At 33.2% G+C, this 13,360-nt stretch overlaps 1 pseudogene; it reads left to right on the forward strand.

The window, feature by feature from the left end:
* LOC149574844 (uncharacterized) overlaps positions 1-7,007 on the forward strand; it is a 122,356-nt pseudogene extending 115,349 nt beyond the window's left edge.
* Positions 7,008-13,360: the final 6,353 nt, after the last annotated feature.

A 13,360-nucleotide genomic window follows, 5' to 3' on the forward strand; every position in this document is an offset into this window, starting at 1 on the left:
GTATTCAACCAACTTATTTGGTATCCTAAATTTTTTATTCATCTTTTCTTTGAAGACTTCAAAATAGTTATCCATGATACAAACAAAATTTTCACTTATTTTAGCAATATATTCATTAATCTGATACAAAACTGGCACATCTTTTCTCCATATGATCATACCTTTAGAAGGGAAAAAATTTTGTACATAGAAAAGCAAACATGTCAAAAATGAACCAAATTTACATGGGTTATTTTTTGAAGTTCTAATGCTTTCCATGTTTTTGATCAACTGCTTCAACAACAAATCTGCTAGGTCATATGACATATTATTCTTCATGACCTTGTAAGACTATCCATGATACAAACAAAATTTTCACTTATTTTAGCAATATATTCATTAATCTGATACAAAACTGGCACATCTTTTCTCCATATGATCGTACCTTTAGAAGGGAAAAAATTTTGTACATAGAAAAGCAAACATGTCAAAAATGAACCAAATTTACATGGGTTATTTTTTGAAGTTCTAATGCTTTCCATGTTTTTGATCAACTGCTTCAACAACAAATCTGCTAGGTCATATGACATATTATTCTTCATGACCTTGTAAGACTATTATAGTAATCAAGACTCTAATACCAATTGTTGAAAATAATCAAGACTAGCTAGTTACTAAGACTGGAGGGGTGAATCAGTAACCTCAAAACTTTTTAACCAATTCAGACCTTAGTTGCAATAATCTAATTACCATAATAAATTTGATCTACTGCATGCATAAAGTTGGTCGATTAAGGCTTACATTGATCAGTTCTAATGATCTACCCTATTAGGAGCAATTAGGACCGCTAGGTCCACCTTATTAGAGGTTTTACAAATATACAATGAAGTATGCACTCGGTAAAGAGATTTAAGAAAATACTATTAAGTCTACTTTGCAAAAGGATTTGAAGCTAATTCACCTATTAGGATGAAACACTAGATCTCCGACTTACAACTGAATTGCTAATTGAAATCTCTTAAAGTACTAATCACCTTTATGTGATAGATATAACTCTGTCGCTCTTGATATGGCCTTACAATACACTTACCATGCTATTGATTTACATTTGTATGCTTCCTTTTTATATAACTTTCATACTTTATTTTTTTTATCTTTTGGATGTGATACAATTTACATATATATCAATCTAGTTTCCATGATTACAAAATTGGACATTACACAAATTAACACCAATATTACAAAGTCGGCCCAAATGTAGATACTCAAGTTTTGAAAACTAACTTGGTGAGGTTCTGATACACGGTGTCCACTATCATTACTTGACATCATCATGCACTCGATAGAAGTAGAAGCTTGGTCCATACTAATCACTTCAACATAGTTTCGAACTCAATATTTATTGGTGACTCGATAGATACTATGTAACTCGGTATAAACTACATTCCATGTTTACCATGATTGTACTTGGTAAACATTGATCTTCATTCAACTCGGTTAACACTAGCTTCACTTCACAAGAACTACTAAACATGGTAGAAACTACAAAGCTCGATAACCACTGAACTATATAGGTTGAACTAATAGACTTCACACTGTTTGAATTCACTTGGGAACCACTGGATGTTCAATATGAACTGTAGTGCTCGGTGGCTATTGAAGTACATGGAAAATATTGTAAACTGATCCTTGAACTCAAAAATCATATAGAATATGAATAAGTGTTGTCACTAATAAAAAACTTGATTGAATGTCAATAGTGCCTCCCTAGCATTAATTTTGGTTCAACACAATATGCATTTATATACTTCTTCTTTTTTAAACACTCTCCTCTCCCAAGGAAATGGTCAACCTCCATCATTAGGAAGGCTTATTTAATTTATGTTATTCTTTTGCTAGTTTTATTTTATTTTCATTTTCATTTTTGGATGTGACTCATTTAAGTCATGGTCCCTTATGGGTTGGCCTTTATTCTTGATTGATAGGTGGTTATTCAAATTAGTCTATGACTTAACTCTTTTAGTTTATTTTATTTATTTATACTTTTGCAAAGTATTCTAAGAATATTCTTTTGAATATTTTATTGACCTATAATTGGGGAGTAGATTATTTCCCACTTCCCATACAAAGTGCACAGAGATAAAATGCATCTAGAGGAAGGCTTCACTAAAAAATTTATTGTATTTTCTCCTATACTCCATTTAATAGGATATGAATATGGGTTTAGTAGTGACTTAATTTGTCTAGTCTATTATATTTGATTGTTAGTTCTATTGAAGTCACGTGAAATCATAAGTAAATAAACTTCATCCTTAAGGATTTTTCATGTTAATTACTTGATATAATACATAAATCTTATAGCTTACATTTGGAAAAGGTCCATTATAACATCTACAAATACAAACCTTATAGTGAAACTCTAAATGAAATTTCTTATCAACTTATTACAATATGGAACTTCTTTACCTTAGAAATCAAAATTAAATGCATTTTCTATCTATGATTCAAAAATAATTATGATTGTTTCTTTACATGAACTCTCTCTTTTCTTTCAGATATAACTACAATGATAAACAATTCCTTTTATTTCAATGCAAACCAAATACATAAATATAGCTTCTTACCATGCAACTAAAAATTTCCATATTCCAACTTTTTCATTCCTTTCACAAGAAAATACTCATAATAATATACAATTAATATCCTTCTTAACAACACATTTCACAAAACAACAGATGGAGGTCTTCATAATTCATTTCATATTGGCTCGAAGGAAGAATGCTCCATCCAAATACACTGCATATTGCCACATCCTTTTCTCGCCAATACAAGGAAAAATCCCTAATTTCTTTCATGGATTCAAAAGTCCAAAATACTAAAAAAGATTTACACAAGAATCATGGAGGCTCACCTCCCATCCTAGGCTTCTAAGAAGCCACCCACCAAGCTGGGGAGACAAGGCTCAAATAGGTTACACTCAAGCACCAACAATGCATACAACTTACAACACATATAAACTCCCTTCCAAGGCTTAACACAATGATTCACCATTGGAATCATGAAACAATGGGTGAAGGTGGGTCCCCAAAGAGGAGAATGCCATATACATATACACATATACATCTACAATTGCATAATGCCTCTTCAAGGCTATCAAATACATCCTCCTATCTCTTACAACATCAAAAACATCAAGCCACTATCTCTTACAATTTTGCCCCTACCAAATTTGTTATTTTTGACTAAGAGGAAAGGTGGGTGTGAAATGATGGGGCAATTCAATTTTTGAATTGGTGGATGAATGCATTGGTTAAGGGGACCCCTAGCCTAGCTAAGAAATAAAATGGTCAATTTTAGGCCCCTAGCATGTTTAACATACGGGGAGCTTATTTTCACAAAAAAGGCACTTTGGGACCACATATTGACCCTATGAAATCCTTGTAAAGTTTGAATTCGAAATTCTCCTTGATGGAATTAACAATTGGCTAATTGTGATATGTAATTGTTTTCATTAATAGCAACACATGATGTACATGTTGAAAGGAAACCTTAGAAATAAAGATACTTAGTGTTTGGTAATCAAAAAATTGTCTAAGTATAGAATTTGGTTTACAACAGTGTATTGTTTTGTTTGTAACATGTTGCACATGCCATAATATGACTAGAAAAGTTACATGGAGATAGTACACATGTACGTGATGACATGTATAACCTCATAAGTTTGTACAAATTATATAAAATAGAGATAATTGTGAAGTAGGTCAACAAAATTGAAGGAAAGAATTGTTTTGTTTACAAAACAATTACTTGTCCAATTAGGGCCGATATCCTAGATGTTTACTCTAACTTGGAATAGTGAATTATGGTCTTAGCCAACCAACAATAATTTGTGTAAAGGCATGGTATTTATTCAAAGGACATCTTCCAATAAGAAGTGTGCTATCTTGATATGATATGTTAGCAAAGTACAAGTGTGAATTGTGAAATTGTGACTATATGTGAAAGCAATATATGCAAAGTTACACATGAGTTATCTAGTGATCTGAGATCGAGATGAAGATTAGAGATCCATCAATTAAAAAAGAAAATAATAGTGAACCATTTTTTTGAGTAGTGAGCTTTTCTTGTAGTTAAAATTACATGTTTGGGTGGTGGGCTCTTCTTCCATACATTATACTACAACTCTTAACAGGGTTGGAATCTCCTAACAAGGATTCAAAGTCTTCTAAAAGGGACTCCTTACACTAAATTTTCTTATTGACTCCTAATAGGTTGCATCCTCTAACAAGGAACATATATATTAGATATTATCTAGTGGGTATCATCCCCATCGGGGTTTTCCCTTGGCTAGGGTTTCCCTAGTTAACGAAATATGGTGTTATGATTTATCTTTGTGCACTACTATTGTTATTGTTCAACATTAATTTATTTCTTTATTATGCATGATTTAAAGTGAGTAATAATATCCAGTTTGTTGGCGCTCAAAATTGAAGGCTCAATTTTGAGCACCATTGAAAATTAAGCCTTATGAGCACTCTTTGATGCATGTGTACCCGACTGTACATTTGAGTACTATGAGGTGTTTAATGCTTCCAACACCTTTCATTCAACATGTATATGTGTTCCATGAAGTTAAATTGCCATTCTGAGCCATTTCGTGAAGTCTGGTTTTGAGCATTTGTCAAATTTTGCATTTTCACCTAAGTATCAAACAATGACATGAGGCCTTGTTTGCAATTGAATATCTCAGACCTAGTTATGTTTCATGACTTGTCACTTTGGGAATGTCTAGTGTCCATACCAAAGAGCCTATTTTTCATATTTCAAGTCATTTTGAATCCGTTTGACTAGGTTTTGAATCCCTCAAAGTTGGTCATTTAATTGTGTCATGCTAATGTAATTAGTTCTAAATTCTGGAAGGCCCTATTTGATGAGTTATAACTTTTGGCTAGTTGACCCAAATGCTAAAATTCATTTTTCATTGCATTTTAGTGGTTAGAGACTTACTATGTTTCAATTTTGAGCTTATGACAAATCTATTGGATCAATTTTCAAACACAATTCCAAACACAATTTCTAACTTTTTACTGGTGTCAAGAAATGCAGATTGATTAGTACCCCTATTTGTGATGTCATAACTTGAAATCTGTGATAGATGAGATTGAATGGATTGTACCATTGTTTTTTACTCCAAAAATAGTTCAAGTGTGCCGATTTTCTTGTCTTGATGAATCCGTTTGCACACTTTTCTAGGTCCATTCCATTTACAAAAAATGCTTTTTTGACATTGTTTTCAGTCTGCACATTTGAGTAGCCCACTTTGACTGCTCGCCATTTACGCCCAGTTATTTTTCATGAGCCCAAATTGAAGTTTTATACTCTCCTCATGACAACGAACCAACACCCCAAGCTTCGTTTCCCCAAGTGTCAATTTACCCAATTTTCAAAGTCAAATCCGAACGTGATTTATGTTTTTAAACTTGATTTCTTGTAGGCAATTCTAAAACTGCAAATTCAATGGTCAATATATTTTGACCCCGAATTCATCATGAGACAAGATTTGAAAGGGTAAAAGTCTATGGAATAGAGAATCAATATTGTTGATTTTAGAGCCCAGTCAGAGGTTCAGATCAATTTTTAAGGCCAATCAAAGGACCTTCTGGCACTAAAATGACAGTTGGATTTAAAGGGCAAAAATGAGTTTTAAAGAATAATTTAGTGTTTGATTTTGATCCCAGTCAATATCAGATGTTCATTAGATTAGTATGGAATATCAATTGTCCAAAAAAAATTTTTTTTTTAGCCGGACTCACTTTGGGGCCCGACTAATCCTGTCAGATTAATATGGTGTTTAGAGATGAGGATACTGTGATATGAGGGTATCATTGCAAGTCAAATTGGTCAAAAGGATTCCATCAATATGCACTTATCATCAAGTACTTTTGCATAAGATGTTATGAATTTCATTAAATTTTTGGAAGGATTGATGAAACCAAATGTTCACATACAATGTCACTAAAAAAAGAATCAGATTGAGAGATTAGAATATCACTAAGTCTCGTGATGTTTTTTTTTGCACAAGCCTACAATGTGTGCTCGATTGGACAGGAGAAAAAATCTCTTTCTTATCTCAATATAGGAAAAAGCTTGAAATTTGAAACAATATTTTACATTCATCAAGCTCCAAGAAGCCACTTCTAGAACATGCCATCTGAGTTCATGTTGAGTTCATATGGACTGAACCCCATTCTAAAATAATTAAGGTCAAGCTGAGAATACAAAAGGAGGTCTCAATGGGGCTATATTACAATAGGCTTATGTTTTTGAGTATGTACAACAAGAGCATATCTGTGACAACTATAGGAGGATTCAGACAAACCCAAATCAATATGTGGCTATTGTGCAGGAGCCATGTTTCAGAGTTGGTGAACTTTTTGGGTAGTGTGGTGCCTAATTTGAGTTGGAATGATAAGTCACTAGTATCAAAAGATTCAAAGAATAATACTTACAATTATAAGTATACTTTCTCTATTCAGATTTGTCCTATATGCAAAGAGGATTTGGTGTGCCTTCCTCCCAAAGTTTCCTCTAATTTGGGAAACTTGGGTTCTCTTCTTTTGTGCACCAAAGTAAGTACTAATATTATGTTGCTCAATCTATTTACCTCAAGCCATGCATTTATGGATGCAAATCAATATTTGAGGGTGCCTTTCTGGGCTCTTCTTTTAGGTGGGCAGTTGGTAGAGTATATTGTTTTGGATATTGAGGCTAATGTCAATTTGATTACTATGGGTAGTTTGAAGTATTCACTGGAAAATGTACAGGTTACTCATGTTTTAGACTTTGAAAAGAATGACACAATTTTCAATATGAAAACTCATCTTGGTCATCTTTTGAATCTTGGAGACTATGCTCTTGGTTTTGACCTCTATGGTGCAAATACTCATGATTTGGAAATGGACAAGTATAAAGAACTTAATCTTCTTAACATGATTTTGGTGAAGAAAAGTTATGAAGAGAAACATTAGAAGAAGATAAGTAGTTGGCAGGAATAGAGGAGATCTGCAACCAATGCAAAGGAGCCCATGATAGTCAAGAACCTCTTTTGATAATATAAAAGCCCACATTGAGTTAAAAGCCTACTATTTTAAAAGGTAAGCCATAGTTAAAAGCCACCTAATGTAAAAAGGGATCTCATGGTTTTAAACAAGGAAGATCATGCCATTTGTAGAGAGCATCCAACATTAATTATGTAAGCCACCAATGGAAAGAAAGGGAACCCATGTCCTAGGAGCTAGAGGAAGTTAAAAGCAGGGAATCAACCCACACATAAAGAAGCTCCATGTTGTGTAGGGTAGTCCACACCTTTTGCCCATGGTTTGAATGAGAGAAAAAGGCATGGATTGCCCTACAAAACATGGAGCTTCTTCATGTGTGGACTAATTCCCTACTTTTAACTTCCTCTGGCTCCTAGGACGTGGGCTCCCTTTCTTTCCACTAGTGGCTTGCATCATTAATGATGGGTCTGCAAATGGCATGATCTTCCTTATTTAAAACCATGTGATCCCTTTTTACATTAGGAAGCTTTTAACTTCATCTTACCTTTTAAAGTAGCATGCTTTTAACTCAATGCGGGCTTTTATATTATCAAAAGAGGTTATTGACTGCTATGGGCTCCTTTGCATTGGTTGCAGATTTCCTCTATTCCTGCCAACTACTTAATGATGTAAGTCACCAGTGGAAAGAAATGGAGCCCATGTCCTAGGAGCTAGAGGAAATTAAAAGCAGGGAATCAACCCACACATGAAGAAGCTCCATGTTGTGTAGGGAAGTCCATGCCTTTTGCCCATGGTTTGAATGAGAGAGGGACTTTAAGACTACAGGGGACTAAGCCACAAGTTTGAAGATTGGTCAAATACACAAGAAGAAGAGGGGAAGGCGGCATATAGAGTACACACCAAGGAGACTATGCATGAAAATTAAGGAAGCTATCCATTAATAAGTCAATAGAAATGTTAAAGGGGAGCTCTCTGAAATTGAAAGCCACGTAAAGGTAGAGCACAACATGAAAATGACATGGGAGCTGTAACTTGCAAGTTAAAGGGATTCCACACATGACAAAGTAACAGGTAGTCAATGTTGGAGGAATCCACACACCAATAGGAGGAGGAGGACTAGCACCACCACATAACCTAACACGATGGTCCTTGACTAGCTTCTTAACAAAATGTTCACTAAGTCCATTCATTTCATACAAACTAGGATAGAAGGATAAATTCTGCAACTATGAGTAGCCTAAAATGCATAGACAACTGAAATCGTGTGGAAGAGAACTTAATCCAACAAGTTTCTTACATCCATCCAAATAAAGATTTCTCAAAGAATGCCATTCACAAATTGGCGGAAGCTCATTAATATTTTTACAGTGAGATAGATCCATGATCTTCAAACAAATTTGTCCCACATTGCTTACAATGTGAGCTTCCAAGGTTTTTAAATAGTAGTGAACACAATAATTAATATGTCTTGAAAGACATTGGCTTTTGAAGCCGCAAGTATGCATAGGACCCCACCACAAGTGATGATGATAGTTGGACCGTACAAAAGTCAAATTTTTGACTCAATATGCATTAGTATGCTACCATGATGACATGAAATTTGGGTGATGAGATGGTGCCACATGGAGAATCTCATAGCTATCACTATATCACTAAGTAGAGTTTCTCACGTGATAACTATAGTGACATAGCAACTGCCTAGGTGGTATAGTGAGGTGGAAATGAGGTGGTGATGACATGGATAGACGAGATGCCAAAAAAATTCACCAAAATCTAGTGGTTGCCATGTCACCACTAGAAAATGGGAGATTTCCTGGCAAGAGACATGGCGACTTGCTGAAAAATCCAAAAAATCTGGCAGAGTTTTTGAGAATGTATGTGGGTCTCGCTTAAGATCAAAGCCAATATGATGGTGACATGTGGCACTATTGTGTAGACCAAAGCTAATATAGGTGGGACAAATGGCATTGCTCAATTGGGTGAGGGGATATCAAGAGATTTTTTAAAATAAAATAATATCCCCACCATGTTCATTCTAAAATTGAAAAATTTGATTTCAAATAATAAATTTCTATAGTTTAAACTATGGAATATTTTAAATTTTATAATTTTATTCTTTTAAATTGTTTTGGCCATGGAGTGGAAGCTTGAACTTTAGAGAGGCATAATAGACACTATTTTTGCTCAAAATATATGCTCCAATATACCGTCAAAATTGAGATGATCTGAACTTTCCAAATATGAAGTCAATTTTTGCACAGGTACTCACCAGTTTGTGCTATAAGCCAATTTGTGATTCCTGAGGCATTCTCAATAGAATGAGAAAAATTCATCATTGATCATCAAAATTGGTTAGAAGATAGATATAAAGGCTTGTTGAAGTCTGAAAATGAAGAAAATTGATTCTAATAGGTTTTCTTGGCTTCTAGAGGCCATTTAACTAATTTTTCACTTTTACCTTGAGTTCAAATTTGACATCAGAAATCAATTAGTCTTTCCAATCAAATATCTGAATCACTTTATGTTTTGGGAGGCACATTGATCAAGGATTTGATTCACCCATTGAAGATAAAGATTAGAGAGAGTCTTTTCATTGCTAAGAGAGGGAATTTCAAGTGGACACATGTCAAATGTAGAAAAAATCCGAGAATTCCTTCCTCTATATCATTCTCATTCTTTCTCATTGTAGATGTTCTAGTTTTTGGGAAGAAAAAGTTCATTTCTATGATACCATTAGGGGTTCCTATTTTTCACTATGAGACCATTTGGTTCTAGTTTTTGACATGTTTCCTTGACTGTGACACCATTCTTTCAACATAATTCTCTTGTATAACAATAGTAGGAAGATAAATATAGATAGTTTAGATCTATTACTTTGATTTAAATTCAGGCATATGAATGTATTATTTCAAGGAAATCAATACAAAGAACACCATGTGTAAATGAGTTTTCATTTTAGATCTTGTCTCCTTTCTCAATGAATTTTCAATATTTTATGATCTTTGAACAAAGAGCCTAGGTTGTTGTTGTAGTCCCTTAAGGTTGTATGTTGTTTCATTGTTGCTTATAACTCAAGGGGTTATGTAAATGCTTTAGGGAAATTACCATGTTTGCAAGTTTACTAATGAGGATATCAGGTAAGAATGAGATTTAGATTGAACATAGATGTCTATTTACAAGGTGAATGGATAGATCAAATATCTAAAGATATGAATATGTCTCAAGTACCTGTATGTATTTATTTGATTCATAGAATTTCCCAATGGATTAGGCACTGGTCAGCTACAAGATCACTTGTTCATGCTGTTGCATATTAGGGGTTGTGTTGAATTCAACATCATTAATCAAACATTTTTATCATTCATGTTGAAGAGCTGAAAATTCTAACCCTCACTCAGCTTATGAATCTCCTAGATTTGCAATTTGCTACTGTAGATCTATGTCATTGCATGAGTTATTAGGAGATATAAGGTTGTTATCTGCTTTGTTAGATTCAGGAATATGTTTTGCACTAGTACCATATTGATTGAATCTGAGGTCCACCTGCCTAGGTTTAGCAAAGCCTGAAGTAGAAGAAGGGTCTAGCCTTATAGTTGGTTGGGTGTTTGAAATAGTTTGTTGAAGATGGGAGTTAGCTACCCCTAGATGTACCATATTGTCATCGGGGTAATTTAAAACCTATAGTGTTTTAAAACACCAACACAGTTAGTGACTAAAGTTTGTAGATTACTGATTCACCTCCCCCTCTCAGTAATTTCTATTTCTAACAATTGGTATTAGAGCCTATTTACTTTGAAGAGGCTTAACAGATTAAGTAAGATCCCTATGGATATGGAATAGTTGATGAAGAACCTCAAAGAAGCTCTTAAACAAATTGATCTCCTTACTAAAGAAAGAGAAAAGCTAAAGGATGGATATGAAGACTTTAAAGTGTACATTGATCAGTTGAAATAAAGATTGAACATCTAAAATCCAATCTTGAATCTATTGACTTTGGAACTAGTGATGATAACTATTCAAAGTTTAAGATAGAGTACAAGATCTTGAAGCATGAATTGAAGATTACAAATATGAAATTGACTTTGAGAAATGATCCTAGAAAAGTTGAATCCAATTTGAAGACTAAAAATATAGATCTAAGAACAAGACTATAAAAGAAAACATCTCAATTTGAATCATTGAAAGAAGATCATGAAAAACTCCTTAAGTACAATACTATTGTGAAAGCTGAATTGGCACAGTGTAAATAGAAGCTTGAGAAACTTTATGCTAATAGAGAAAAGCTTGATGATTCAATATCTATATAGAGACCTTCTTATGACAAGACTTCTCTTGACTATCTAATTAAAATGTCTATAAAGAAACCTGAGATTAGATCAAATCTGAAAGAAAAAGACAAATTTGATGGTAAGATTGAATCAAGTCAATCTTCTAAAAAACCTAAAGAAGTTGAGCAAGAAAAGGAAGCTGAAATATTGGATGAACCAAAGGAAGTAGAAACTCCTAAGGCAATTAGGCATGAATTTAGAGGTAAATTTTTTTATGTAATGAAATACTTTATATGAAAATAAATTATACTAATAATTCATTCAATCATGTTAAGGAATTTTATTGTCATATTTGTCATGGTATGGGTCATAATGCAATTGATTGTAGAAAACTTAAGTATGATAATGATAGGAAAATTAGTAGAATGTTTAGATATACTAACCCTGTAGATAAAAGAAGATATAATGAAAGGACATCGAGAGAAGGAAGATCTTATGAAGATAGAAGATAGATTATGTGTTATATGTGTAACAACTTAGTACACATTGCTTAGAATTTTCATGCACCTAATGATCAGAAAAATTCTAAAAGTAGAGCACTTGTATGTCAGTTATGCAATAACTTCAAACACACAAAGAAGTATTGCAGAATTGATAGAAACTTCAGAGATAGAAAAAACAATGGAAGAAACTTTGGGAACAAAAGGAATGATAGAAGGAACCATGAAGGGAACTCCAGAACTAACCGTGAAGAACAAAGAAGCATTGTGAGTGAACTTCGAGATGAACTTAATGAAGAATTTGTGAAAGGAACAAACATATTAAAAGAAAAGTTAGGTGATGTTGAGACAAGAAGATTGAAGTTAGTTGTTGAGTTTTATTCAATTACATTGAATTAGGCTTGTTCACAGCATTAGAATTTCAGAACTTTAGTTAGAGACTGAATTAGAGGTAGAAAAGTTGGGAAAACATGTATCGAGTTAAGTTTAGATGGTACCTAAGATCAGTTATGATTTGGAGCTCATCTAAACAAGTTATGAAGGAAATCAGGGTTACTAGTATTATAGTAAAGATTGATTCTACAGCAAAAGACAAAAAGTATTTTAGAATTTCAGGATGAGAAGTATTGAGGATGAATTTCATGAAGGAAGGAGGCTATAATAAACCTTGGGTGACATTCAAAGATTGGATAGATGATCTTGAGCAGTTAACTGATTACAGGATGCAAGAAACAACTTTTTCATATTTGTGAAGTACACAATTAATGCAAGTTTCAAGATGGTGGATAAATAGAGTACTAAATTGAATTTTACTTGATTATAGATACATTTGAAGTGAAGAGCATTTAGAGGAAACTTGTCAAAGTGATTTTGAAGAAAACCCTATTTTTGAAAAAAAGGTATTTTATCATTTTTCCACAAATTTGTTCGATAAAAGATAAAGGCCATGGATATGTCAATAGTACACAGTGTTGAGAATGAAGATAGACCTAAGTTTAAGATAGTTTCCATAAAATCTCATGAAGAAAACCCTAACTCTATGTTGTCTGTCACTCTGAACAACATAGTTTACCTTGAAGATGTAGAAATTTATTTGAATTAAAAGTTTGAGTCAATTGGTAGTGAATATATGAACAAAGATATGGAATTAGTCTTTAACCACGACATTATAGTAAATACTAGATTTGAAAATTTAAGGGAATTAGACTTATTTAAGTATCATTTCTACTATGATCTAGATATAGATGAATGGACTCAAATCATATTGAGTAAGATAAATGATGGCAAATTGTGGATGCAAGATAATGTAGTAGACATTTTTTTTGACCTTATTCATTAGGAAACTAGTCTTAGAAAACAAGGCAGTGTACCCTTAGGTGAAAAAATGGTTAAAAAGAAAGTGGAAAGGTATACTAAGACAATATATAATAGAAAAGATTTGATAATCAGCTCCATCAAGTAAGATAATGTGAGATTTCTTAGTAGAATTATTTCCTATTGAATATGTGCAAGTTCTAAGATTGATGAAATTTCATAAGGATTTATATATGCAGCT

Source organism: Cupressus sempervirens, chromosome 2, assembly GCF_028749045.1.
Source record: "Cupressus sempervirens isolate cs-2001-9-10 chromosome 2, ASM2874904v1, whole genome shotgun sequence".
In the NCBI taxonomy this organism is placed as follows: Eukaryota; Viridiplantae; Streptophyta; class Pinopsida; order Cupressales; family Cupressaceae; genus Cupressus; species Cupressus sempervirens.